Raw genomic sequence first — 27143 nt, 5'->3', positions numbered from 1 at the left:
CTGATTCCTGCTCCTCAAAAGCTAAGTTTTCTGCTCTGCTTTTTGCATTTGTGTTTTGGTTTTGTTTTGCCTTGTTTTTCTGGATTTCTGCCATTCCCTGCTGGGGTGAGCTGAATTCCTTTTTGCTCTGCCTTCAGAAAATACCTGAGCACTGATATAGTCTTTCTGAAGCCTTGCATCTTCAGGGCTTTTGTCCCTATCAGTCTGTTGGCTCTTGTTTTGATAGGGTTTTTGGCGGATTGCAGACAGCAGCTTTTCTATCCTGTCCTATTTAGTTAGCTTGGGCCCCATCATTTGCTCAGCCTATCTTTCTATCTGTGTGAGTGTTCTTTTATCTTGCTTCACCGTCATTATATATTGGGGGCTGCTTATTGCTTTGGGGTCTGCTCTGGGGCAGTTTAGATTTCCCTTTCTGTCTTTAAGCTATTTAGTTCTCCAGCTGTGATCGAGGGGTCTAGGGCACCATAGGAACCCCCCACGGCTACTGCTAGTTGTTGTTGATAGGTTCAGGGGTCTGCAATCCGATAGCTGCCAACTTCTCTGGTTTTCTGGACTTAGCTAGTATTTCTGTTTTTGCCTCCTACGGTGACTCATTCATATCACTGTATTATACTCCAGAGCTGCACTCACTATTCTGCTGGTGCAGTCTCTGTGTACATACATTACATAACTGATCCTGAGTTACATCCTGTAGATCTTTTATTATAAAAATGAAAAACATAACAATAATAATAGTAGAAACAAAACAAAAATATCAGCCAGAAAAATAATCTGTGTACTGAACACTGGTCCAGCCGCTCATTCCCTCCCATCACACATATTATACATATATACAGAATAATAACTAACAATAAAACTTACACCTTCTGGTGCGGTCACCAACAAACTAATAGCAAACAAATAAAATAAACAATGGCAAACAAAAACTATATGCATACATTTATTTTTTTTTTTTAATTTTAAAGGGAGTCTGTCACCGTAAGTTGGCGGCCTATGTAAATGGCCTGTGTCCGGTCTGATGGGCGTTGTTTCTTTTTTTCTCCACCCCATACGTGGCCCCCATCTGCGATCTTTTCCAGAATGCTAGTAGTTCTACTCCATAGTTCGCACGTGCGCAAAGCAATCTTGCTTCGTGCACGCGCAGTATGCTTTGTCCAACTGGGGGCAAAGTTGAAAATCATTACAGCGCATGGGCCGGTACACTATGTCCCGGAAGTATTTTGCTGTGTTCCGGGACATAGTGTACTGGCGCATGCACAGTAATGATTTTTGGCTTTGCCCGCAGTTGGGCAATGCATAATGCGCGTGCGCGAAGCAAGATTGCTTTGCGCACGCGTGAACTATGGAGTTGAACTACTAGAATTCCGGAAAAGATCGCGGATGGGGGCCACGGATGGGCTGGAGAAAAAAAAGAAGAAACACTGCCCATCGGACCAGACACAGGCCATTTACATAGGCCACCAACTTCCGGTGACAGATTCCCTTTAAATAAAATAACTGCAATCTGTACAAAAATATACAACACTAAACTAACTACCACCCCACGCTCAAGCCCACCATTCCCCACCCCCACACTAACCTGATAGCTGGTTGTGCGTGTCTCATGCCTCAATCCATGTCCAACGTCCATAGGCCAGATCAAGCAGTGCCAGTGTTTTCCCAAACACCCCAGTGTCCTATAGTCCCACAAGATAAACCACATCCCCCCTTTTCCCACCTCCCAACCTAACACCTACACCTAAATATAGATCCCTATATACAATATATACAGAAACAAACACAACGATACCCACAAATCACAAAGCCCAAGTTCGGAGCCTGTAGCCTTACATCACTGTATGTCAGCAGCAGCTCACCACCAGGAAAGGAGATGACCAGACTAGGGCACACTAAAAGAAAAGCCCCTCCAGAGGAGAGTGGCCCTACGTGTGCCCAGTCTCTCATACTCCAGAGCGCACTTTCACCAGGTCACCTACTATGGTACTAAACAAATCGTCCACTGGGAGGATTTTCCGTTGCATCGATACTAAGCACTGTGCGTTCCACGTGTGATACCTAACCACTGCACTAACTAGAAATAAAGTGCAGTGGTCCCGACCACCAAGGTTTCCGAATGCTCCATAGGCCCATTCCGCATAGGAGAGACCAGCCAGCCGAGACCAGCCAATGGAGGTGCCCACCCTGTTGTACACCTCTGTGTTGAAGGGACAATGAAGCAGGAAATGGTCCATGCTTTCCAGCACGGTACCACAATGCTCCCGAGGACAGTTCCTGTCCTCAGAGCTCCTACACTTCAGATTGTCCCTCACACAAAGTTTCCCATGGAAGCAGCGCTAAGCCAAGTCCCAAAACATCAAAAGATGCAAACCCACCCCAAGATTCCGACTTGGACAATCCCTGAGCACCAGGGGCCTCTGGAAATGGGTCAGCAGAACCCTATTGTCAAGGAGTTTCCCTTGCAGAGTCCTGATCTCCCATATTCCCAGACCTCACCGGCAAATCACCTTCAGAACCAAGGTAGCGTAAGCCGGAAGATGTTCATGCGATGTGTGAAGATCCTTCACTTGCCCTCCTGTCTCCCATTCCTGGAAGAAAGGCTGAAACCATCCCCTACAGGTGAATACCCATGGAGGAGCCCTCTCTTTCCAGAGGTTTGCAATATTGATCTCAATGAAGGTATTCACAAGGAATACACTTAAAAAAAAAAAAAGTCCCTAGTCTCACTTTATGCCATTGCTGTGTGGACAAAGGAATGTCCATTTCTTCCAAGAGAAACCAATTGAGCCTCCAAAAGCCTCTTCCCATCCAGAGGGTCTCTGTAACATTCAGAGAAAACAAAATTAAACAGTGGTCAGAGAACACCTCAACAACAGACACTGCTGAAGAGACAGCTTCCTCCTTTAAATAAAACCTATCTATTCTGGACCTACAGTTACCTCTATGATAGGTGAACCCCTTGTGGCCTGTGGTGTGCCGAATGTGGATATCCACCAGGCAAGCCTCACTAGCTATACTATTAAGGGCGACGCTATCATAAGTCAGCTTGTCGTGACAGTATTGAAGTCCCCTCCAAAGACAACCTGCTGACTTGTAAAAAGGTAGGGCTTGATCCTCATAAAGAGACACTTCTGGTCCCACTTAGATTGGGGACCATAGATGTTAACGAGCCAGAGCTCTTGTCCCTTCATTAGGAGTTATAAGATCAGGCACCTCCCCATTTTTCTAACTCAATAACCCGTCGGCATTCCACCGGTGCGGTAAAAAGGACCGCCACTCTGCTATACGGCTCGGCCACAAAAGACCAACGGGAGGGCCCTAGTCTCCACTGCCTCTTAGCTTTAAACACGTCTGCCATATTTGGCAGCCTGGTCTCTTGCAAAAAGAAAATGTCAGCTTCAACACGGCTGAGAAAATCAAAGGCCGCAAATCTAGCTGTATTTGACTTTATGCTGGCGACATTAATGGACGCTAGCGTCAACGGAGTGGGTACCGCTATCATTGGTGATTGAGTTAGATGGCTTTCTTCTTCCCACTCCCCTTATCTTCTGCCTCAGAGGAGGAATCCTTCCCCCTTTTTAACGACATAGAGGTGTCCATTCCCAAGTATTTTTTCTTTTTATCGTCGTTGTCTCCAGACTCTGGGCCAGCACCTCCCTCTAAGGACCATACTGTTGTGAGTTCATTTTCCCCTTCACCATTGAGGTCTGATGAACTCCCTCTTCTGGTGAAGGTAGTGAGGCTGATTACCAAGCACCTGAGCAGGATGATGATGACTGGGTGACTGGAATTGCTGACTGGATATAAGGCAGCCGACGCCCTTCTGCCTTGCTGGTGATTTCTCTGTGGGATTCTAGGAGACCAGTCTGATTCCTGCTCCTCAAAAGCTAAGTTTTCTGCTCTGCTTTTTGCATTTGTGTTTTGGTTTTGTTTTGCCTTGTTTTTCTGGATTTCTGCCATTCCCTGCTGGGGTGAGCTGAATTCCTTTTTGCTCTGTCTTCAGAAAATACTTGAGTACTGATATAGTCTTTTTGAAGCCTAGCGCCTTCAGGGCTTTTTTCCCTATCAGTCTGTTGGCTCTTGTTTTGATAGGGTTTTGGCGGATTGCAGACAGCAGCTTTTCTATCCTGTCCTATTTAGTTAGCTTGGGCCCCATCATTTGCTCAGCCTATCTTTCTATCTGAGTGAGCTGCACTCACTTGTCTGCTGGTGCAGTCACTGTGTACATACTTTACATTACTGATCCTGAGTTACATCCTGTATTATACCCCAGAGCTGCACTCACTATTCTGCTGGGGCAGACACTGTGTACATACATTACATTACTGATCCTGAGTTACATCCTGTATTATACCCCAGTGCTGCACTCACTATTCTGCTGGTGCAGTCTCTGTGTTCATACATTACATTACTAATCCTGAGTTACATCCTGTATTATACTCCAGAGCTGCACTCACTATTCTGCTGATGCAGTCACTGTGTACATACATTACTGATCCTGAGTTACATCCTGTATTATACCCCAGAGCTGCAATCACTATTCTTCTGGTGCAGTCACTGTGTACATGCATTACATTACTGATCCTGAGTTACATCCTGTATTATACTCCAGAGCTGCACTCGCTATTCTGCTGGTGCAGTCACTGTTTACATACATTACATTACTGATCCTGAGATACATCCTGTATTATACCCCAGAGCTGCACTCACTATTCTGCTGGTGCAGTCACTGTGTACTTTCATTACATTACTGATTTTGAGTTACCTTCTGTATTATACCCCAGAGCTGCACTCTCTATTCTGCTGGTGCAGTCACTGTGTACATACATTACATTACTGATCCTGAGTTACCTTCTGTATTATACCCCAGAGCTGCACTCTCTATTCTGCTGGTGCTGTCACTGTGTACATACATTACATTACTGATTCTGAGTTACATCCTGTATTGTTGTGACTTCATTTTCCCTTTCACCATTGAGGTCTGATGACCTCCATCTTCTGGCTAAGGAAGGTAGTGAGGCTGATTACCACCAAGCACCTGAGCAGAATGATGATGACTGGGTGACTGGAATTGCTGACTGGATATAAGGCAGCCGACGCCCTTCTGCCTTGCAGGTGATTTCTCTGTGGGATTCTAGGAGACCAGTCTGATTCCTGCTCCTCAAAAAAAGTTTTCTGCTCTGCTTTTTGCATTTGTGTTTTGGTTTTGTTTTGCCTTGTTTTTCTGGATTTCTGCCATTCCCTGCTGGGGTGAGCTGAATTCCTTTTTGCTCTGTCTTCAGAAAATACCTGAGTACTGATATAGTCTTTTTGAAGCCTAGCGTCTTCAGGGCTTTTGTCCCTATCAGTCTGTTGGCTCTTGTTTTGCGGATTGCAGACAGCAGCTTTTCTATCCTGTCCTATTTAGTTAGCTTGGGCTCCATCATTTGCTCAGGCTATCTTTCTATCTGTGTGAGTGTTTTTTCATCTTGCTTCACCGTCATTATATGTTGGGGGCTGCCTATTGCTTTGGGGTCTGCTCTGGGGCAGTTTAGATTTCCCTTTCTGTCTTTAGGCTATTTAGTTCTCCAGCTGTGATCGAGGGGTCTAGGGCACCGTAGGAACCCCCCACAGCTACTGCTAGTTGTTCTTGATAGGTTCAGGGGTCTGCAATCCGATAGCTGCCAACTTCTCTGGTTTTCTGGACTTAGCTTGTATTTCTGTTTTTGCCTCCTACGGTGACTCATTCATAACAGAATCACCAGCCATACCGCAGATCCTAGGGTACTCAATAGCAGGAAAGAATTGTAAAAAAAAAAAAAAGGTGTGTATATTTTTTCCTCTATATCTCTGAGGCCATAGGGGGAATTTTTTTTCTCTCAATGGAGCTAAAGCAGTTGTCTGATCATGTGGAGCAGCTCGCTGCAGAAGTGCAGGGAATTTCAGCCTACCTTGCTCATTCACATGCTGCTGAACCGAAGACACCAACTCCTGATGTGTTTTTTGGGGATCGGTCTAAATTTTTGAATTTCAAAAATAATTGTAAATTATTTTTTGCCTTAAAGCCTAACTCGTCAAGGAGCTCCACGCAGCGGGTTAAAATTGTCATCTCTTTGCTGCGTGATGATCCCCAGGATTGGGCGTTTTCTTTGAAACCAGATGATCCTATTATGACTAATGTGAACGCATTTTTTCAAGCCTTGGGGTTGTTGTATGACGAACCTAATGCTATTGATCAGGCTGAAAAGACCCTGTTGGCATTGAGCCAGGGTCGAGATTCTGCAGAATTGTACTGTCAAAAATTCCGAAAGTGGGCGGTCCTTACTACCTGGAATGATAATGCCTTAGCAGCTCTCTTTCGGAAGGGTTTGTCAGAAGCCGTAAAATATACTACGGTGGGATATCCTGTTCCCTCTGGTCTTGACGATTCTATGTCATTAGCCATTCAGGTTGATCGGCGTTTACGTGAATGCAGGACTGCACGAGAGGTGTTGCCACCTGTTGAACAAGTGTCTGAACCTTTGCAATGCGATAGAGTTTTGTCCAGGGAGCAACGTCAGGAGTTCAGAAGGCGTAATAAGCTGTGTGTTTTTTGTGGAGATGCCTCGCATATTATTTCTGTCTGTCCTAAGCGAGAGAAACGTGTTTTGCACACACGTTTTCTGTGGGTGGTGTTCAACCTAAGTTTCTTCTGGCAATTACTCTGATCTGCTCCCTGTCCACATTTTCCGCCAAGGCTTTTGTGGATTCGGGAGCAGCCCTGAACCTAATGGACTTGGATTTTGACATTGACTGATCTGACTAAGAAGGGTGCTGATGTGTTGAATTGGTCTCCGGAGGCTGTTTCTTCCTTTCAGGAGCTGAAGCGAAGATTCACTTCTGCCCCAGTTTTGCGGCAACCTGATGTCTCACTCCCGTTCCAGGTAGAGGTGGACGCTTCTGAGATTGGTGCAGGATTCATTCCCAGAAAAAGAAGACTCGTCTCCCCCTGTAAGCCCTGCTGAAGCCAGAACCTCACCCTCAGCTTAATCCTCAGAGGAAGAGATGTTCTCAAGGGCTTGGAACCAGTTAGAAAGACCAACCAGAGGGGAGTCAGTTTTTCCTTCCTTAGGTACTTTGGTCCGAGCGGGAGAAGATGTTTTATCTCTCCTCTTTCTCTTCTTTTCGGTGCCGAGCTAACGCTTTTCCTCTAGCCACTGCCTATTATCCTCAACCATAATGGGAGGATTCTGAGGCAGTGGTATTTTCCTCCCTGTGGATCCTTCTGACCTACTCATCCAACTCATCATCCCTCGGGGTCTCAGAAGCAAGATTGTTGTCCAGGACAGGGGCCATCGCAGCAGTCTTGGGCTCGCCCTGTTCCCTCTCCTGTCTGTGCTTGTCTAGATGCCTCAGCTGGGCAGGCGTCTGTTTATTGCTTTTCTTCCTTGGCTCCTCAGCACCCTCAACCCTGCTAGTCCTTTCCCCAGCAGAATCAGCCTCACGGCTTTCTCCCACCTGGGTCACGACTGCATTAGCGAAGGAGCAAGTACAATGGCTGAATGGGTGACATAAGTCACCACACAAGTGGCACCTAATCTCAACGCAAGATGAAGCAAGATGGCCGACATCCCCACACAATGCACATTTCTGCACAGTGCAGTTTGCACTGAAGTGTGTGGGGTCACCGCACCTGTGACAGAGCTTCGGTTGCCACTGGTAGAAGACCTGGATACGATCCCTACCCAGGAAGGCAGATGATCGATTGTGGGCAACCGTACCACCTGAACGCTTACGTTTTACCATAAATGTCCAGGCCTCTGACCAGATACCAAACTCGCCACAGTTCTTCTTTGACATCTCCACCACCTCTCCATATCTGCCAAGCCACATCATGATGTCATAACAAGAAAGCGACTCGTTACAAGTCATCATGATCACTTTCTTGACTTGGTTTTGGCAAGACACCATCTAAATGGCAAAGTCTCGCCAGCCGGGCTCATTTCTTGCCAACTTATAATTCGACCAGAAGAGCTTAAGCCCCTCTGGTCAAAAAAAGCTGACATCAAACTCTGGCGTGGTATAGGGATGTATCCAGGTGTAGATGTCAATCGCCATGAAGCCCATCATCCGCAGGAGCTCCACAACCTTAGACCTTGGAGGACACGCATCACGGCCCCTCCACAGAAGATCGACCACATTCCTAAGCACACTACCCGGCCCTGCTGTTGGGAGGGACCACACTGTATCCCCACCGTTTTGCTCTCGGAAGGTCCCGAGGCCATGCTTCTCTATCCAGAAGGATAGATCAACCTCTCGACCATCTACCATTAGGGTGATCTCTCCCCCTTCTTTAGAGCCTCCAGGAGAGGCCGCTGCAACATGCCGTCCCCAGAGCCCGGAGTTGAGGAGTACGGCCTATTTGCCCCGGAGGTGACAGCGGCATAACTACTAACGGGTGCTGCCACCACTGGGGGGGGCAACCGGACCAGTGACCACATCAATACCAACAGTACCATTATTACCCACCTTCATAACCCCCTTACCCTCCACCAAACCAGCAACTACACCTCTAGAGAAAGAATTTTCCTAATTCATACCCCACCACATTCACTCCTGCTGGACCAGTGGGCGTGACATTTTGACCTCTGCATCATCAGGCACAAGGGGCTCAGTCTCCTCCACAGAACTGGAGGCGACCTCACCCCTGGCCTTATGTGTGCCCTCCGCATCATCAGTTGGGAATTTTCGTTGCTGTACTGCTGATACCAGACGACGCTGATCTTTCACTGCTGTGAGGTGCCTCTGATCCTTTATATCAGGATCTTGTTGACCAGCGGCACCAACACAAAATAGGACTTTGGGAGGATTATTAAACAACATGTACTGTATGTAAGTACCTGGATAAGAATGAAGTGATTAAACAGAGTCAGCATGGGTTTGTAACTAATAAGTCATGTCAGACTAACTTAATTTCCTTCTATGACAGAATCACTGATTGGGTGGATCAGGGAAATGCTGTAGATATAGTATATCTTGACTTCAGCAAAGCATTTGACAAAGTATCTTACACAATCCTTATTGAAAAAATGACTAAGTATGGAATGGACAAGGCAACTGTTAGGTGGATTCATAACTGGCTTAGTGATCGGACCCAAAGAGTGGTCGTAAATGGCTGCACATCCAGTTGGAAGAATGTCTCTAGTGGGGTACCACAGGGCTCTGTCCTGGGCCCTGTATTGTTCAACATCTTTATCAACGCTTTAGATGAAGGAATTGAGGGTAAACTGATTAAATTTGCTGATGACACAAAGCTAGGAGGGATAGGTAATACTAGAGAAGAGAGAGAGAGGATTCAAAAAGATAAAAATAACTTGGAGCAGTGGGCAGCAACTAGCAGAATGCATTTTTTCCCTGTTAAAAACCAAAGTACTACATCTGGGCAATAAAAATGAAAAAAGCATATACAGAATGGGAGGAATAGGGTTAAGCAACAGCTCATGTGAAAAAGACTTGGGTATACTAATAGATCACAGACTGAATATGAGTCAACAGTGTGATGCAGCAGCAAAAAAAGGCAAATGCAATTCTAGGATGTATTAACAGAAGCATACAGTCTAGATCACGTGAAGTCATTATTTCCCTCTACTCCTCTTTGGTCAGACCTCATCTGGAATATTGTGTCCAGTTTTGGGCACCACATTTTAAATAAAGACATCAACAAACTGGAACAAGTTCAGAAAAGAGCAACCAGAATGGTGACCGGTCTGCAAACCCTGTCTTATGAGGAAAGGTTGCAGGATTTGGGAATGTTTAGCTTGCAGAAGAGAAGACTGAGAGGAGACTTAATAGCTGTCTACAACTATCTCAAGGGCTGTCACATTGTAGAAGGATCATCTTTATTCTCATTTGCACAAGGAAAGACTAGAAGCAATGGGATGAAACTGAATGGGAGGAGACACTGATTAGATATTAGAAAAAACTTTTTGACAGTTAGAGAGATCAATAAGTGGAACTAGCTGCCACGAGAGGTGGTGAGTTCTCCTTCAATAGAAGTCTTCAAACAGAGGTTAGACAGACATCTGTTTGGGATGATTTAGCGAATCCTGCTTTGAGCAGGGGGTTGGACCAGATGGCCCAGGAGGTCCCTTCCAACTCTACGATTCTATGATCTGCTGGTGGAGTCACTGTGTACATACATGACATTACTGATCCTGTACTGATCCTAAGTTACATCTCTGCCTCCTCTCCTCATTGTAATACTTACTTCCTCACATCAGCATCTTCTATGACTCCGGAATTCCGCACCTGCACCTGCACTTCCTCAAACATCTATACCTCTTTCTCCATTATTATTAATATTTATTTTTTATCCATTCTATGGGTGCTGTATTCAGGGATCTACTGCGCATGCCGGTAATATGCTTTCCCCACTTCCCCCTGCATAGTCATTGCTAGGAACCATACGTACATAGCCATGACTATGCAGGGAGGAAGGGGGGAGAGTACCTTATCGTCGCACACGCCGGAGTCACTGCAGCAGAAGTTGATGGCTTCTGCGCGGAAGATCCCTGGATGCAGCACCCATTTTATAAGGTCATATACATTCCAGGGGATGACATCTGTGGTCCTGAAAGTGATTTATAAAGGGATAACAATACATTGCTATTTTGTCTCTCTTTTTATACACCCTAAAATCTTGTTTGCTTTTGCGGCTGCTGCTTGACATTGAGCACTGCTGCTCAGCTTACCTACTGTATAACCAGAATCCCTCGTCCTTCTCCTGTTCTATAGTCACGAGTATACTCCCGTCTAATGTATATGCAGCAATAGGATTATTCCATCCTTGGTGATTACTCTACTTTTGCCTACATTAAACCTCATTTACCAAGTGTTTGCCCATCAGACATCTGATCCAGATCGTTTTGTAATATTATACTATCATGGTCAGTTTTACTAGTTTGGCCCAAAGGTGATATTTTTCAGACTTTTTTAGATAAACTTTCAACATTTTCAATGTTTTCCAAGTTTTCTCAATATCCCGTACCTAATGAAAGTATATTACTTAAACCAGCCCTATCTGTGATGAAAAAAATCCTATAATGATGTTGATCGTTATGGGTTAACTTTGAATTCCCTGCTGCTCACATACATTTCTAATTGACTTGTTTCAGACACGGCTCTGTTGACTGTCTCAATATTTTAATATATTATCAATATGCACACAGCTTCATCCACTAATGAGCTAACAAGCTCATAAACAGTTTGCATATTAATGTTCATCACGTGTTTTACAAGATTCTTTCCTATAAAATGACTCGGTTATGGCTCTGTTGTTCATTAGTTAAAGATGATTTAACTTTTGGAGACAAAATTTATAATTTTGTTTCGTTTTTTGATTCATGTGCTGAAACAATGTGGCTGAACATTAATGGGAAGCCAGTCATATTTTGTGCTGTTGTTGGTATTTTGGAAAATGAGGAATGATTATGATGTTTTTCAAAGTTCTAAAAATTAAAAGAAGCAAGTCAAATTCTCACCAACAAAGCATTAGTATAAATCTGTTCCCCTTCTGTTAATCGATTTGAGCCACTTGGGCTAAAGCCCCCATTACACACTGTGATATCGCTAGCAATATCGCTGTAAAGTCACCGATTTTGTGACGTTATAGCGATATTGCTAGCGATATCGCTGCATGTGATACTTACCTCCGACCGGCTCCCCCGCTGGTTATTGCTGATCGCGCAAGAAGCTGCTGGACCATTCCTCGTCGGCCACTTCCTGCGGCGCTTCCTGTGGCGCCGACGAGCGATGCGTGGATGCGGGCGGGAGGACGCAGGATCGCCGCGTCTGACAGGTAAGTAGCGATCCCCGTCCCCAGCTATGTCGCTAGTGAGAACAGCCTGTGTGGCAGCTCACTAGCGACCACCTAGCGATGCACCAGCGATCCTGACCGCGTCATATCGCTGGTCGGGATCGCTGGTGAGTCGCTAGGTGTAACGGTACCCTAAAGATGCTTCATCATTTTCTCTTATGACCCGCTGCTCTGCCGCTCCACCTCCCCCACACAAAAAATGTGCTGAAAAACTCTGCTTACACGAGTATATACTAGTGATGGGCAGTCCGGCTCTTTTCGGTGATCTGGCTCTCACGGCTTCGCTCACCAAAAAGAGCCGGCTCTTTTTGGATCCTAAATGGATCCCTATTGCTTATGTGCTCAAGCGTCCATAACTGCCGCATAAGCCCCACCCATTTTCTAAGACCCAATTACATTGCTGAGTGGGCTGAGTTTTGTTCGGGGGTGCAGAGTTATTCCTGGCGAACGCCGGGATTTTACACCCAGTGAGAGCCAGTCAAGGATTTTAGTGGCTCTCACTAGGGTTCTGGCTCCCATCATTTGCAGCAGGGAGCCGGCTCTTTGTGTTGGATCGTTCGTGACCGACACATCACTAGTATACATGGTAATTGAATTAAAAAAATTTTTTGTTTGGAGTATTGCATGCTTTATTTTACATTTCGGTGTTATATAACACTTCAAAAAAGTGTTGGAATTTTTTTCTGGATTCAGTTAGTCATCCATAGAGCATTATGTGCTTTCTGTTAAATTTCGGTGGTATATTTTTTAACAAAAAAAAGTTTAAAAAAGTTATTTAAAATAAGAAATAAATAAAACTTAAATGAGGTCAAACCACACCCCTTTTGCCCCATTAAAAAGAAAATTAAAATTAAAAAATACACATATTTGGTATGACTGCATTACCAAAAGTCCAATCGATCAAAATATAAAATAAACTAATATGATCAGTGGAAGTCGTAACGAGAAAAAATATGAAGCCGCCAAAATTCCGTTTCTTTGGCCACTGCAACATTGAAATAAAATGCAATAAAAAATGATCAAAACATTTTATCTGTAAAAAGGTCAGCTTAGGGCACAATAAATAAGCCCATACCCTGAAAAATGAAAATGTTACAGCTCTCAAAAAATTACGACCAAAGAAACACTTTTTTCTTTTTTTTACAATTTCCTTCATTGTTTTTCACTCGTGATGGGCTAACCCCTGGAGATTGGGGCCCGGCGGGTTCAGCCAAAAAGTTTAAAAAAAGTTTGGTTTGGGTTCCAGAACAGTACCCAAACCCGAACCTGAACCCAGACCCCATTCACTTGGATGGGGGTGGAATACATTCAGTGTTTGCCATGCTGTCATGGCAAACACTGCCTCTGATCGGTGATAAAATAATTACTGTCGGTCAGAGAGCTGCAGTTCCCGTGTTGTCAAATGACAGCGTGAGCCCACAGCTGTGACTGGAGGTAAAAATTTTTTACTGGTGTTGATGACAGCCAGAAACACCCGGTGTTTGGGGTGCTGAACCTGAACAGTAAAATGGACTTCCTGGTGAAGTTTGTGTCCGGGTCCATGCCTGAAAAGTAGGTGTTTAGTACGGACCGCAAACTGTTTGGGCTTGCCCATCTCTATTTTTCACCATATAAATAAAAAAAAAAAAAATAGATTTGTTTAAGATTAACACACTGGCGCCAGTCCACTTGGACAGAGACGGAAGGTCCACTATTCCCAGATGCAGCTGGTGAATAGCAGGCTCTGTGCTGGTGCCTGTTTAAAAGAGCTAAAGCTGATAAGAAAAGAAATACACCGCGCTATACTGGGAACTGAAAAAATAATATAACTGAGTACTTACTTGCTGGTGTGTGAAAAAATCACGTGGTGGTGGATGTGTAGCAGTATTCTGAGACTATTCACCTTGTCATAGATGTATATTGCCTTGCATTTGGATGCCAAAACTGCTGAGTAGATAATATAGGGTTAAATGGGGGTGAGCCCGTTAATGTGTTTCAGAGGGAAAAAAAATAAATAAATAAAATAAAATAAAATATGAACTAATCTTGATTTACTCACTTAAGGAAATCAGAACCAAATAAAATACATGCTATAAATGTAGCCATTGCCAAGTATTAAGATTGGAATGTTGCAGCCTGTTTCTGATGTAAAAAAAATATAATAATTGAAAAATAAAATGAAACACAAAAAAAAAAAAAAAAAAAGGGGATAAATAGATGTTTGAGATGATAACTGAATGCTGACCTTACTGCATGCCAATTTCAACTGGCGAGGTCAGAATGATTAATCCTGTGCAAAACAAATGATGGCACAGTTCCTGCAAAGTGAATGAGCGTTACGCCGCAGTCACACTAACCTGCACAAAATACGCTCCGTATTTTACATGCGTAATACGGATGAATCACCACTAAATAGTGCTCCATATGTCATCCGTAAGCAAGGTGAGGTCGCGTATTTTGCGCATGTGTGTATCTGTATGTAATCCGTATGCAATCCGTATGGCGAGATTTTCTCGCAGCCTTGCAAAATGGACATTTAACGGTTTTGAGGCCTGCAAACAATTTAAATAATTAGCCTGCACCCTATTTAGACACTCAGAAACAGGTGGCTGCCTACATTCTGTCCATTTGTCACCTTGCTTTCACGAGGTGTGTTTGTGTTCTTTGTGCAGCATGGCAGAGGGTCTGACATTCAATGCAACTGAGCAGGTTCTCTTTACCTGGCTTTTGTCACGGCGCTTTGGCCAACCATATCCTGTGATAGTGGATCCGCGGAGGAGGAGACGCATGTGGGTACATCCACTTTTGAGGCAGCGACTCACAAGAGTCATTTTCACCGCCTCTATTCGTCTCTGCGGGAGCATCCGGAGAAATTTTACCAGTACTGTCGAATGAGCATTTCCACATTTGATCGACTCTTGGAGACAGTGCGCCCTGGGATCACCTTTCAGGACACAAGGATGCGCAAAGCCATATCTGCAGAGGAGCGACTTCTACTCACAATACGGTATGTACTACACAACCACATTCTCTATGTTCATAATGTGTGTGTTAATTTATGTTTTTTGGCCTTCTTGGATAAAGTTTAATACCCTCATCTTACTCAAAATATGTTTCACCTGACACACCAGAATGTTACATCTAATATGTCCTGCATATCACTTAGTCATTGTGCCACCAAATATGTGTGTGTTGTTCTCTCTCATTTCCTAACAAGTTTGGTCGGCATGTAACTGATTTTTTTTTACTTTAGCCATTCTAACCTGGACTATTTCTGTTGTTCTACAGCTTCCTGTCCACTGGCCTGTCTTATGCCGCCCTCCACCATGAGTTTCTCATTGGAAAGTCAACCAATTCAGGCATAGTGAGGTCTACATGTGCAAAAATCTGGACAAGACTCCATCAAGTGGTCCTACCCGAGCCCAGGATGGAAGACTGGTTAAGGATTTCAAGCGACTTTGAGGAGGACTGCCAGTTTCCAAATTGTATTGGGGCCCTGGATGGCAAACATATCAGGGTGCGTAAGCCGCCGAACTCAGGCTCCCAATTCTTCAATTATAAACAATACTTTTCTGTTGTATTGTTGGCTCTGGTAGACCCTCAATACAAGTTTATAATTGTTGACATTGGGGCCTATGGAAGGATGGGAGACTCTAGAGTCTTCAATACTTCCATAATGGGTCGGCGGCTACTCACCAACCAGTTGGATCTACCACCACCACGCCAGCTACCAGGCTCCGCCGAACAATCAGTCCCTTATGTCCTTGTGGCAGATGAGGCCTTTCAGTTATCACGCAATGTCATGAGGCCATATCCCCGGCGCAACCTTGACCACAGGCGCAGAATTTTTAACTTGCGCCTATCACGTGCTAGGCGACTGGTGGAGTGTTCCTTTGGGATTCTTTGTGCCAAATGGCGGGTACTCCAGTCTGCCATTCAGTTGAGTGAGCAAAATGTGAATGAAGTTGTGAAAGCCTGTGTTGTTTTGCATAACTTCACCAGGATACATGATTGTTCCTCCTCTGATGGTGTTGTGCGTAGGCCGGACAATGTGCGCAGGGTGAGACCACCTATGAACCCTCAACGTAGACTGCTCTCTGGCCTCAAAGTGCGTGATATTTTCACAAATTACTTTATCTCACCTGAGGGGGCAACTTCTTGGCAAGAGAATGCTGTGTCTATGTTATAATTTGTTTCTTTAAAAGTGTGTCTAAATATATATTACTCAAGCCTTTATGATTCTATGACTGTTTCATTGCATTGGTTAGTGTATGTTAGTATGTTGTGAGGGATAGTGAGAAATCACACAGAGACGTTAACTAGAGTAGACAAATTTTTAGTTTTGCCTTTTTTTTTTTTGTTTTGCTTAAAGGCAAACATAATTTTGCCATAACACAAATTTGGCAATGGCCAAAATGACCCTTTGTGCCTTCTTTAACTTGGTGTAACATTAACATTACAGAAAAAAACTGCAACAAACATTATGCAATAACAACTTTGCTGCATGCCTACATTAACCTTGATTAGGCAACAAAGGGTGAGCTCCATCACCTAAATAAAGTCAATAAGATAACACTCACATTTCCTCATAATGTTTTCCAATCATAGAAAGATTCCACCATGACAGGCAAGGCTACCTCACATCTTTCACACAGATATTACCTGTCTGTAGAACAGACAATATTTAAGCATGCTATACTGGAAAGGATGAAAATACAAAACTCACTTGTTAAGACATAGAGAGAGCGTGATATTGTGAATGCTGGTCGCCTCAAATTGGTTTACTAGAGAATGCTAACAACAAAGTTGACTACTTAACTAAAGGCGAGCACACCTTTCCTATGCATTAGCAAGTGAGTAGTGTATTTTCATCCTTTCAGGTAACAGTATAGCGCATTTAAATCTTCTCTTTTATACACACATGTAATATCTGTGTGAAAGGCGTGAGGTAGCGTTGGATTGTTTCATATGTTTGGAAAACATTGTTTACAAATGTGAGTGTTAAATTATGTTCTAAATGTTGGTGAAGGAGAACACCTGTTTTTTTGTCTAGATTAGAAGCACCAGTTACATGTCACTGGACATCTCCAAACTTTTGAATCATAAATCCTCATATGTAGGGGAAGGGGAACGTGGAGGAACAGCCTGTGGGTGCTGCTGGACATTGTGGCCAACATCGCCCTGTGTGGGGCCATACAGTTGCCCATGATGCTGTAGTTGTCCAGCCTCCTGGGCCTGTTGGTGATACTGGCCAGAGTAATGATGATGGTGAGGGGCTTCTTGTTGGCTCTGGTAGGCCCATGGCTCATACGCACCAAGATAGCCATATCGTCCCCAACCAGGTTGGGACCAGCCTCCAACACTGGGTGGGTACAAGTGGCCATATTGGTGGGGTTGGCTTGAGGAAGACATTTGGGGCTGCGGAATAGAAGGATGGGTAGGGGGAGGAAGGGCTTGAGGTGTTGGCCCACGTATTAGGGGCTGTTCAGACCCTGCTTGAGCAAGCATCTGTGTGGATGGTCTCATGCACATTAAATTTCTTGGTGAGAGCTGCCACCTCTCCAGAAATTCAAACACCTCATATGGGGTATTGGGGGGGTGCTTGCATCCAGCAGGATCTGAATACATCCCCTAATACGGAGCCTGACCTCACGGGTAAGGGCACGGAGATAAAGGGTGAGGCTACGTGCATAGGCCTCCTCACCATCATCTGTAGTGACTCTGGACAAGTAATTCAGCACCCCTGTGTCCACATTGGTCCTGCTCTCTTGAATGGTGACCTGGCGCCTTCTTCTTATTCACCGTGATGCTAGAGCAGCCTGTGGGGAGGGCCTGATCTGGGCAGTTGGGCTGCTGCTCAAGTTGCCCGGCTCTTCCAGGATGGGTGAGGTTGCAGCAGCAGACCGTCCTCATGGTGTGTTGTGTAGGGCAGCCATTGTGTGTTCTGGTGATGCCTCCTCTTCAGCCATCCTTCTTGTAGGGGGAGAAGATGGGCCAGCCACCTCATCCCCTACAGGATCTATAATGGGCTCTGCCTCTGAGGCCGTTCCTCGATCCGTAAGGTTGGATTGGGTTCTGTTATGAAATAGAACAGAGGCAAAAATACATCAATATTTTTGTCCCTGTAAAGTATTTGTGTAATGTTTTTGTGTCATGTGGTGTGAGGTATGTACTTACAGTCTCAGAGCCAGAATTGGGGCGAGGAAGTTCAGCCGGTCATAGTATATATATTTGCGCTTTACATGGCCAGCATCCCCACTCCTGGACCGCTGCTGGTGTTCCCGGCGGAACTGGTCCCGGATGCTTCTCCACCGTTTCATCACATCTTCCACTGCAATGTGACAAGAAAGATTATCAAAATCACATATTTGAGAGGTCACATTTTCAAACAGTAGTCTAGGCATGGGGCCTTCTGGGGTGTGCGTTCTACCCATGGTGGCATATGTAATTGGGCCGCTAGCCAGGGTCTCATTAGCTCCACTGAAACTAATTTTATTGGCTAGGAGGATGAGGAGCTTGTGGCCTAACCCCTAATTATGGCTGTGTGAAGCCACGTGTCACATCCTAATGTAACGGCCTCATGAGGCTAATAAAAGTACATGCACAGGAAGGGGGGTGCTGATTGTAGATTCATTTTATAGCGCGCTAAGGTTAATGATGTTTTTATGGTTGCACTTGCGAATTTTATGCTGCTCATCACATGGTCTGTCACCAAAGTCATGGTACATCTGGCGACAGATGCGCCTCCATGACGCCTCCTTTCTTGTGCGGTTCGCATAGGTTGCGTCGCGTGGGTCCCATATTTCTGGACACTCCTGCACCAGCACAATGAGGAGCTCTACGTTAATGTATGTGGACGCCATGATGCTGCTGTACTCCGTGGAGGCTGACTTCCTGGATGTCTGGAGCGAGTTTTTGAGCTCATTTGCATGTCTAGGCTTCCTGATGATGGATTGGCCCATTTCCTGTTCACCAGCCAAAAGACCTGCGTATTGCTCGCAGGTCACACGTGTGTTCCGTGTGTAATCCGTATTTTTTGCGCACCCATAGACTTGCATTGGCGTACTACGGGCGTAGTACGCTGACAATCGCAGCGTAGGATACGGAGGAGAAATATACGCCTGGTGGAGTGACCCCATAGAGAATCATTTGTCCGTGTCTAATGCATGCTTTTATCGCCTCTCACTCTCTCGTATTCCTCGCCAGTGTGACTCCGGCCTTAGTGACAGCTTGTGCCCACTAGTGGAACGAGGTGCTTAATTCTGGTGCACTTACTTGCAGGGCCAGTGCTCAGTGAGGCAGGCTTGGGTACCCTGATGAAGAGAGTAGCTATCTCTCGAAACATGTCGGTATTGTGCTGCCTTTGAGCCACCGTCTTACCCCCAGTGTGACGTCATGCTAGCCCTGCCCCATCACACGCCGAGTCCCTCAGCGTTGCTCTCGGCCGGAGCGCGCGAGGCAGCGGCGGGCTCCACATCCATACGGATTAGCAGCAGCAGCCCCAGCCCCCACGCTGAGCACCCAAGCCTGCCTCACTGAGCACTGGCCCTGCAAGTAAGTGCACCAGAATTAAGCACCTCGTTCCACTAGTGGGCACAAGCTGTCACTAACACTCATTCACTTTGCAGGAACTGTGCCATCATTTGTTTTGCACAGGATTAATCATTCTGACCTCGCCTGTTGAAATTGGCATGCAGTAAGGTCAGCATTCAGTTATCATCTCAAACATCTATTTATCCCCCTTTTTTTTTGTGTGTTTCATTTTATCTTTCAATTATTATATTTTTTTTACATCAGAAACAGGCTGCAACATTCCAATCTTAATACTTGGCAATGGCTACATTTACAGCATGTATTTTATATGGTTCTGATTTCCTTAAGTGAGTAAATCAAGATTACTTCATATTTTATTTTATTTATTTATTTTTTTTTCCCTCTGAAACACATTAACGGGCTCACCCCCATTTAACCCTATATTATCTACTCAGCAGTTTTGGCATCCAAATGCAAGGCAATATACATCTATGACAAGGTGAATAGTCTCAGAATACTGCTATACATCCACCACCACGTGATTTTTTCACACACCAGCAAGTAAGTACTCAGTTATATTATTTTTTCAGTTCCCAGTATAGCGCGGTGTATTTCTTTTCTTATAAAAAAAAAAAGCTATACAACCCTGGCATCCATGCACTCATACTGACCAGGAGAATCATATTGACAGGTCAGTTTTACCATGTAATGAACATGGCAAAAAAAAAAATTATGAAATTGGCCTTTTTCGCAATCTCAACACAAGTGAATTTTATTCCCATTTCCCAGTACACTATGTGGTAAAATGAATTAATTCATCCAAAAGTACAAAAAATGTGGAAAAATAAAAAAGTTAGGGCTCTTTGAAGGAGGGGAGGAAAAAACGAAAAAAACAAAATATTGCTATGTCATGAAGGGGTTAAACTGACAAAGATGTCCTTTGACCAACGGAGATTTTAAACCCCTAATCTGTCCCATTAGGACTTTAATTTCTTTTGCGGCTTTATGTCTGCAGTTCTTCCTATGGCTCTTGTGAGTTCTTGTAATAAATATTCCACCCAAGCAGAACTTCGATTTATCCATTGGCGGTAAGAAAATTACAGTAAGAGCATGTTAGATACTAAGATTACTTTAGAAGATAAATGGAAAGCAATCCTTTAAAACAAATCGTGCAAACATAATAATTGAATTTTATTTCTCTCTTATGTGTATGTTGGTACAAGATATGGAAATTGTCTTGCAGGCGCCGTTTTTTATTCTTATGTTAGCAAATGCATTGTCTGTGGCAATTCAGCACATTAGCAACAACAAAGAAGAAATTAAAACTTTTTACTTGGTCACACTTAAAGGAAATCTGTCCTCCTCCTTGCTTCTGTCGCGGCTTCGGCGCAGGCGTAATTCTCTGCCCTGTTGAGGGCAGAGCAGAGTACTGCAGTGCGCAGGCGCCGGGAAAGGTCAGAGAGGTCCGACTCCTGCGCACTGCTGTACTCTGCTCTGCCCTCAACAGGGCAGAGAATTACGCCTGCGCCGAAGCCGCGACAGAAGCAAGGAGGAGGACATCACCGCTAGAAGATGGGAGGCACCAGACCGCGACACCCATCGGACCGGACCGCCCCCCCGGGTGAGTATAATATAACTCGTTTTTCTTATCTTTCAGGTTACATCGGGGGCTTATCTACAGCATTACAGAATGCAGCATGTTCATTAATTTTGCAGAAAGTCTGCAGATTTCATTGTATTAGGGTGCTTCGGAAAAAAACACGAAAATCCGCAAAAAAAGCCAAAACGTGCAAAAAACGCAATAAAAACGCAAAAAAACGCAAAAAAAACGCAAATAAAAAATTGCGGATTTCCTGGGAAGTAGTCCTGTTTTTCTCAGGAAATTTCTGCATACGTGTGCACATAGCCTTAGGCTGGAGTCACACTGGCGAGGAATACGAGAGTGTGAGAGGCGCAAAAAGCACGCATTAGACACGGACAAATGATTTTCTATGGGGTCACTCGCACCAGGCGTATATTTCTCATCCGTATCCTACGCTCTGTGCCACTCGCAGCATGCTGCGATTGTCAGCGTACTACGGCCGTAGGTACGCCAATGCAAGTCTATGGGTGCGCAAAAAATACGGATTACACACGGAACACACGTGTGACCTGCGAGCAATACGCAGGTCTTTTGGCAGGTGACAGGAAATGGGCCAATCCATCATCAGGAAGCCTAGACATGCAAATGAGCTCAAAAAAACACTCCAGACATCCAGGAAGTACGCCTCCACGGAGTACAGCAGCAGCATGGCGTCCACATATATTAATGTAGAGATGCTCATTGTGCTGGTGCAGGAGCGTCCCGAAATATGGGACCCACGTGATGCAAACTATGCTAACCGCACAAGAAAGGAGGCGTCATGGAGGCGCATCTGTTGCCAGATGTACCATGACTTTGGTGACAGACCACGTGATGAGCAGCATAAAATTCGTAAGTGCAACCATAAAAACATCATTAACCTTAGCGCGCGCTATAAAATGAATATAGAATCATCACCCCCCTTCCTGTGCATGTACTTTTATTAGCCTCATGAGGCCGTTACATTAGGATGTGACACGTGGCTTCACACAGCCATAATTAGGGGTTAGGCCACAGGCTCCTCATCCTCCTAGCCAATAAAATTAGTTTCAGTGGAGCTAATGAGACCCTGTGTATCGGCCCAATTACATATGCCACCATGGGTAGAAAGCACACCCCAGAAGGCCCCATGCCTAGACTACTGTTAGAAACTGTGACCTCTCAAATATGTGATTTTGACAATCTTTCCTGTCACATTGCAGTGGAAGATGTGATGAAACGGTGGAGAAGCATCCGGGACCAGTTCCGCCTAGAACGCCAGCAGCGGTCCAGGAGTGGGAATGCTGGACATGTGAAAAGAAAATATATCTACTATGACCGGCTGAACTTCCTCGCCCCAATTCTGGATCTGAGACCGTAAGTACATACCTCACACCACATCACACAAATACATTACACAAATACTTTACAGGGACAAAAATATTGATGTATTTTTGCCTCTGTTCTATTTCATAACAGAACTCAATCCAACCTTACGGATCGAGGAACGGCCTCAGAGGCAGAGCCCATTATCGATCCTGTAGGGGATGAGGTGGCTGGACCATCTTCTCCCCCTACAAGATGGATGGCTGAAGAAGGCATCACAAGACCACACAATGGCTGGCCTACACACCACACCACCAGGACGGTCTGCTGCTGCCACCTCACCCATCCTGGAAGAGCCGGGCAACTTGAGCAGCAGCCCAACTGCCCCGATCAGGTCCTCCCCACAGGCTGCTCTAGCATCACAGTGAACAAGAAGCAGGCGCCAGGTCACTATTCAAGAGAGCAGGACCAATGTGGACACAGGGGTGCTGAATTATTTGTCCAGAGTAACTACAGATGATGGTGAGGAGGCCTATGCACGTAGCCTCACCTTTTATCTCCGTGTCCTTACCCGTGAGGTCAGGCTCCGTATTAGGGGATGTATTCAGATCCTGCTTGATGCAAGCACCCCCCCAATACCCCATATGAGGTTTTTGAATTTCTGGAGAGGTGGCAGCTCTCACCATGAAATTTAATGCGCATGAGACCATCCACACAGATGCTTGCTCAAGCAGGGTCTGAACAGCCCCTAATACGTGGGCCAACACCTCAAGCCCTTCCTCCCCCTACCCATCCTTCTATTCCGCAGCCCCAAATGTCTTCCTCAAGCCAACCCCACCAATATGGCCACTTGTACCCACCCAGTGTTGGAGGCTGGTCCCAACCTGGTTGGGGACGATATGGCTATCTTGGTGGGTATGAGCCACGGGCCTACTAGAGCCAACAAGAAGCCCCTCACCATCATCATTACTCTGGCCAGTATCCCCAACAGGCCCAGGAGGCTGGACAATTACAGCATCATGGGCAACAGTATGGCCCCACACAGGGCGATGTTGGCCACAATGTCCAGCAGCACCCACAGGCTGTTCAGCCACGTTCCTCTTCCACAACATATGAGAATTTGTGATTCTGATGGTTGGAAATGTCCAGTGAGATGTAACTGGTGCTCCTAATCTAAAACAAAAAACAGGTGTTCTCCTTCACCAACATTTAGAACTTAATTTAACACTCACATTTTTAAACAATGTTTTCCAAACATATGAAACAATCCATCATGACAGGCAACGCTACCTCACGCCTTTCACACAGATATTACATGTGTGTAGAAAAGAGAATATTTAAATGCGCTATACTGTAAAATGAAAGGATGAAAATACACTAGTCACTTGCTAACGCCTAGGAAAGGCGTGCTCGCCTTAGTTAAGTAGTCACCTTTTTTGTTATCAATCTCTAGTAAAAAAAATTCTAGGCGACCAGCATTCAGAATATCACGCTCTCTCTATCTCTTAACAAGTGAGTTTTGTATTTTCATCCTTTCCAGTATAGCATGCTTAAATATTGTCTGGTCTACAGACAGGTAATATCTGTGTGAAAGCTGTGAGGTAGCCTTGCCTGTCATGGTGGAATCTTTCTATGATTGGATAACATTATGAGGAAATGTGAGTGTTATCTTGTTGCCTTTATTTTGGTGATGGAGCTCACCTTTTGTTGCCAAATCTAGATTAATCTAGTCATGCGGCAATGTTGTTATTGCCTAATGTTTGTTGCAGTTTTGTTATGTAATGTTAATTTTACACCAAGTTAAAGAAGGCACAAAGGGTCATTTTGGCCATTGCCACATTTGTGTTATGGCAATATTATGTTTGCCTTTAAGCAAACCCAAAAAAAAAGGCAAAACTAAAAATGTGTCTACTCTAGTTAACGTCTCTGTGTGATTTTTCACAATCCCTCACAACATTCTAACAGACACCAACCAATGCAATGAAACACTCATAGAATCATAAAGGCTTGAGTAATATATATTTAGACACACTTAAAGAAACAAATTAGAAGATAGACACAGCATGCTCTGGCCAAGAAGTTGCCCCCTCAGGTGAGATAAAGTAATTCATGAAAATATCACGCACTTTGAGGCCAGAGAGCAGTCTACGTTGAGGGTTGATAGGTGGTCTCACCCTGCGCACATTGTCCGGCCTACGCACAACACCATCAGAGGAGGAACAATCATGTATCCTGGTGAAGTTATGCAGAACAACACAGGCTTTCACAACTTCATTCACATTTTGCTCACTCAACTGAATGGCAGACTGGAGTACCCGCCATTTGGCACAAAGAATCCCAAAGGAACACTCCACCAGTCGCCTAGCACGTGATAGGCGCAAGTTAAAAATTCTGCGCCTGTGGTCAAGGTTGCACCGGGGATATGGCCTCATGACATTGCGTGATAACTGAAAGGCCTCATCTGCCACAAGGACATAAGGGACTGATTGTTCGGGGGAGCCTGGTAGCTGGCGTGGTGGTGATAGATCCAACTGGTTGGTGCGTAGCCGCCGAGCCATTATGGAAGTATTGAAGACTCTAGAGTCTCCCGTCCTTCCATAGGCCCCAATGTCAACAATTATAAACTTGTATTGAGGGTCTACCAGAGCCAACAATACAACAGAAAAGTATTGTTTATAATTGAAGAATTGGGAGCCTGAGTTCGGCGGCTTACGCACCCTGATATGTTTGCCATCCAGGGCCCCAATACAATTTGGAAACTGGCAGTCCTCCTCAAAGTCCCTTGATATCCTTAACCAGTCTTCCATCCTGGGCTCGGGCATGACCACTTGATGGAGTCTTGTCCAGATTTGTGCATATGTAGACCTCACTATGCCTGAAATGGTTGACTTTCCAATGAGAAACTCATGGTGGAGGGCGGCATAAGACAGGCCAGTGGACAGGAAGCTGTAGAACAACAGAAATAGTACAGGTTAGAATGGCTAAAGTAAAAAAAAATCAGTTACATGCCGACCAAACTTGGTAGGAAATGAGAGATAACAACACACACATATGTGGTGGCACAATGACTAAGTGATATGCAGGACATATTAGATGTAACATTCTGCTGTGTCAGGTGAAACATATTTTGAGTAAGATGAGGGCATTAAACTTTGCCCAAGAAGGCCAAAAAACATAATTTAACACACACATTATGAACATAGAGAATGTGGTTGTGTAGTACATACCGTATTGTGAGTAGAAGTCGCTCCTCTGCAGATATCGCTTTGCGCATCCTTGTGTCCTGAAAGGTGATCCCAGGGCGCACTGTCTCCAAGAGGCGATCAAATGTGGAAATGCTTATACGACAGTACTGGTAAAATTTCTCCGGATGCTCCCGCAGAGAAGAATAGAGGCGGTGAAAATGACCTCTTGTGAGTCGTTGCCTCAAAAGTGGATGGACCCACATGCGTCTCCTCCTCCGCGGATCCACTATCACTGGGTATGGTTGCCCAAAGCGCCGTGACAAAAGCCAGGTAAAGAGAACCTGCTCAGTTGTTTTGAATTGCAGACCCTCTGCCATGCTGCACAAAGAACACCAACACAACTCGTGAAAGCAAGGTGACAAATGTACAGAATGTAGGCATCCACCTGTTTCTGAGTGTCTAAATAGGGTGCAGGCTAATGATTTAAATTGTTTGCAGGCCTCAAAACCGTTAAATGTCCATTTTGCAAGGCTGCGAGAAAATCTCGCCATACGGATTGCATACGGATGCCACACGGATTACATACGGATGCACACATGCGCAAAATACGCGACCTCACCTTGCTTACGGATGACCTACGGAGCACTATTTAGGGGTCATTCATCCGTATTACGCATGTAAACTACGGAGCGTATTTTGCGCAGGTTAGTGTGACCCCGGCCTTACTCAGATACAAGGGTACAGCTATCACAGCTCCGCTGGTTGGCAGATCCAACAGTGAAATTGATTGGTGTAGAGAAGCGGCATCTCCGAGAATGAGAATGTCCAAATAGGGATTTAGAATTAGAAATGCGGTTGAACCGCTTCACCCCATCTTCCAACCGCCATAACACTTAATTTTTCCATCAGTAAGGCTGTGGATAGGTTTTTTTAAAAAAAAATTAATTTATCATATTCACTGTATGGTAAAACTGATCTGGTAATATTATTCCCCTGGTCAATGCAAGTTCGCAGATACCAAACATCTTTAGTTTATTATTTACTTAAGTGGTGAAAAAAAATCCCAAATTTGTAAGAAAAAAATGTTTTTGTGTTTGTCTCCAGTTTCTGAGACCTGTAACATTCTCATTTTTCTTCATTTGGGGCAGGGTGATGGCTTCTCTGTTGACGCTTGAGCTAAAGTTTTCATTGATACCATTTTAGAGTAGATGCAATGCTTTAATTGCCTGGTTTTCCATTTTATGGCAATGTTGCGGCGACCAAAAAACTCCAAAAATTTTTGCATTTTTCTCGTTCCACCATTTACCAATTGGATTAACTTGCATTATATTTTGATGGAGCAGACATTTCTAAACTCAGTGATAGCAAATATGTTTGTTTTATTTGTTAATAGTTTTTAAACATAGGTGATTTGAACTTTTGTGCTTTTTTTAATATTTTTAAAACTGTTTTTTTTTTGTTCACTTTTTACTTTATTTAACAATCTCCTTAGGAGTCTGTCTGTGCTATACAAAAATCATGATTCACAGACCCCCGGCTCTCATTACAACCAATGGATGCCCCATGACCACGAGACCGGGATGCCGATGAGTGGGAAATGTGGTGTGCTTCCGTCATAACGAGTTAAATGCTGCTGTCAGTGATTGACCTCAACATTTACCTTGTTAACAGATGCGAGTGTTAGAGGCAC

This window comes from Dendrobates tinctorius, unplaced genomic scaffold (genome assembly GCF_039654945.1).
Source record: "Dendrobates tinctorius isolate UK_male_01 unplaced genomic scaffold, ASM3965494v1 ptg000116l, whole genome shotgun sequence".
Classification (NCBI taxonomy): Eukaryota; Metazoa; Chordata; class Amphibia; order Anura; family Dendrobatidae; genus Dendrobates; species Dendrobates tinctorius.
The sequence above is the reverse complement of the archived record's forward strand: the minus strand, read 5'-3'. Positions refer to the sequence as shown.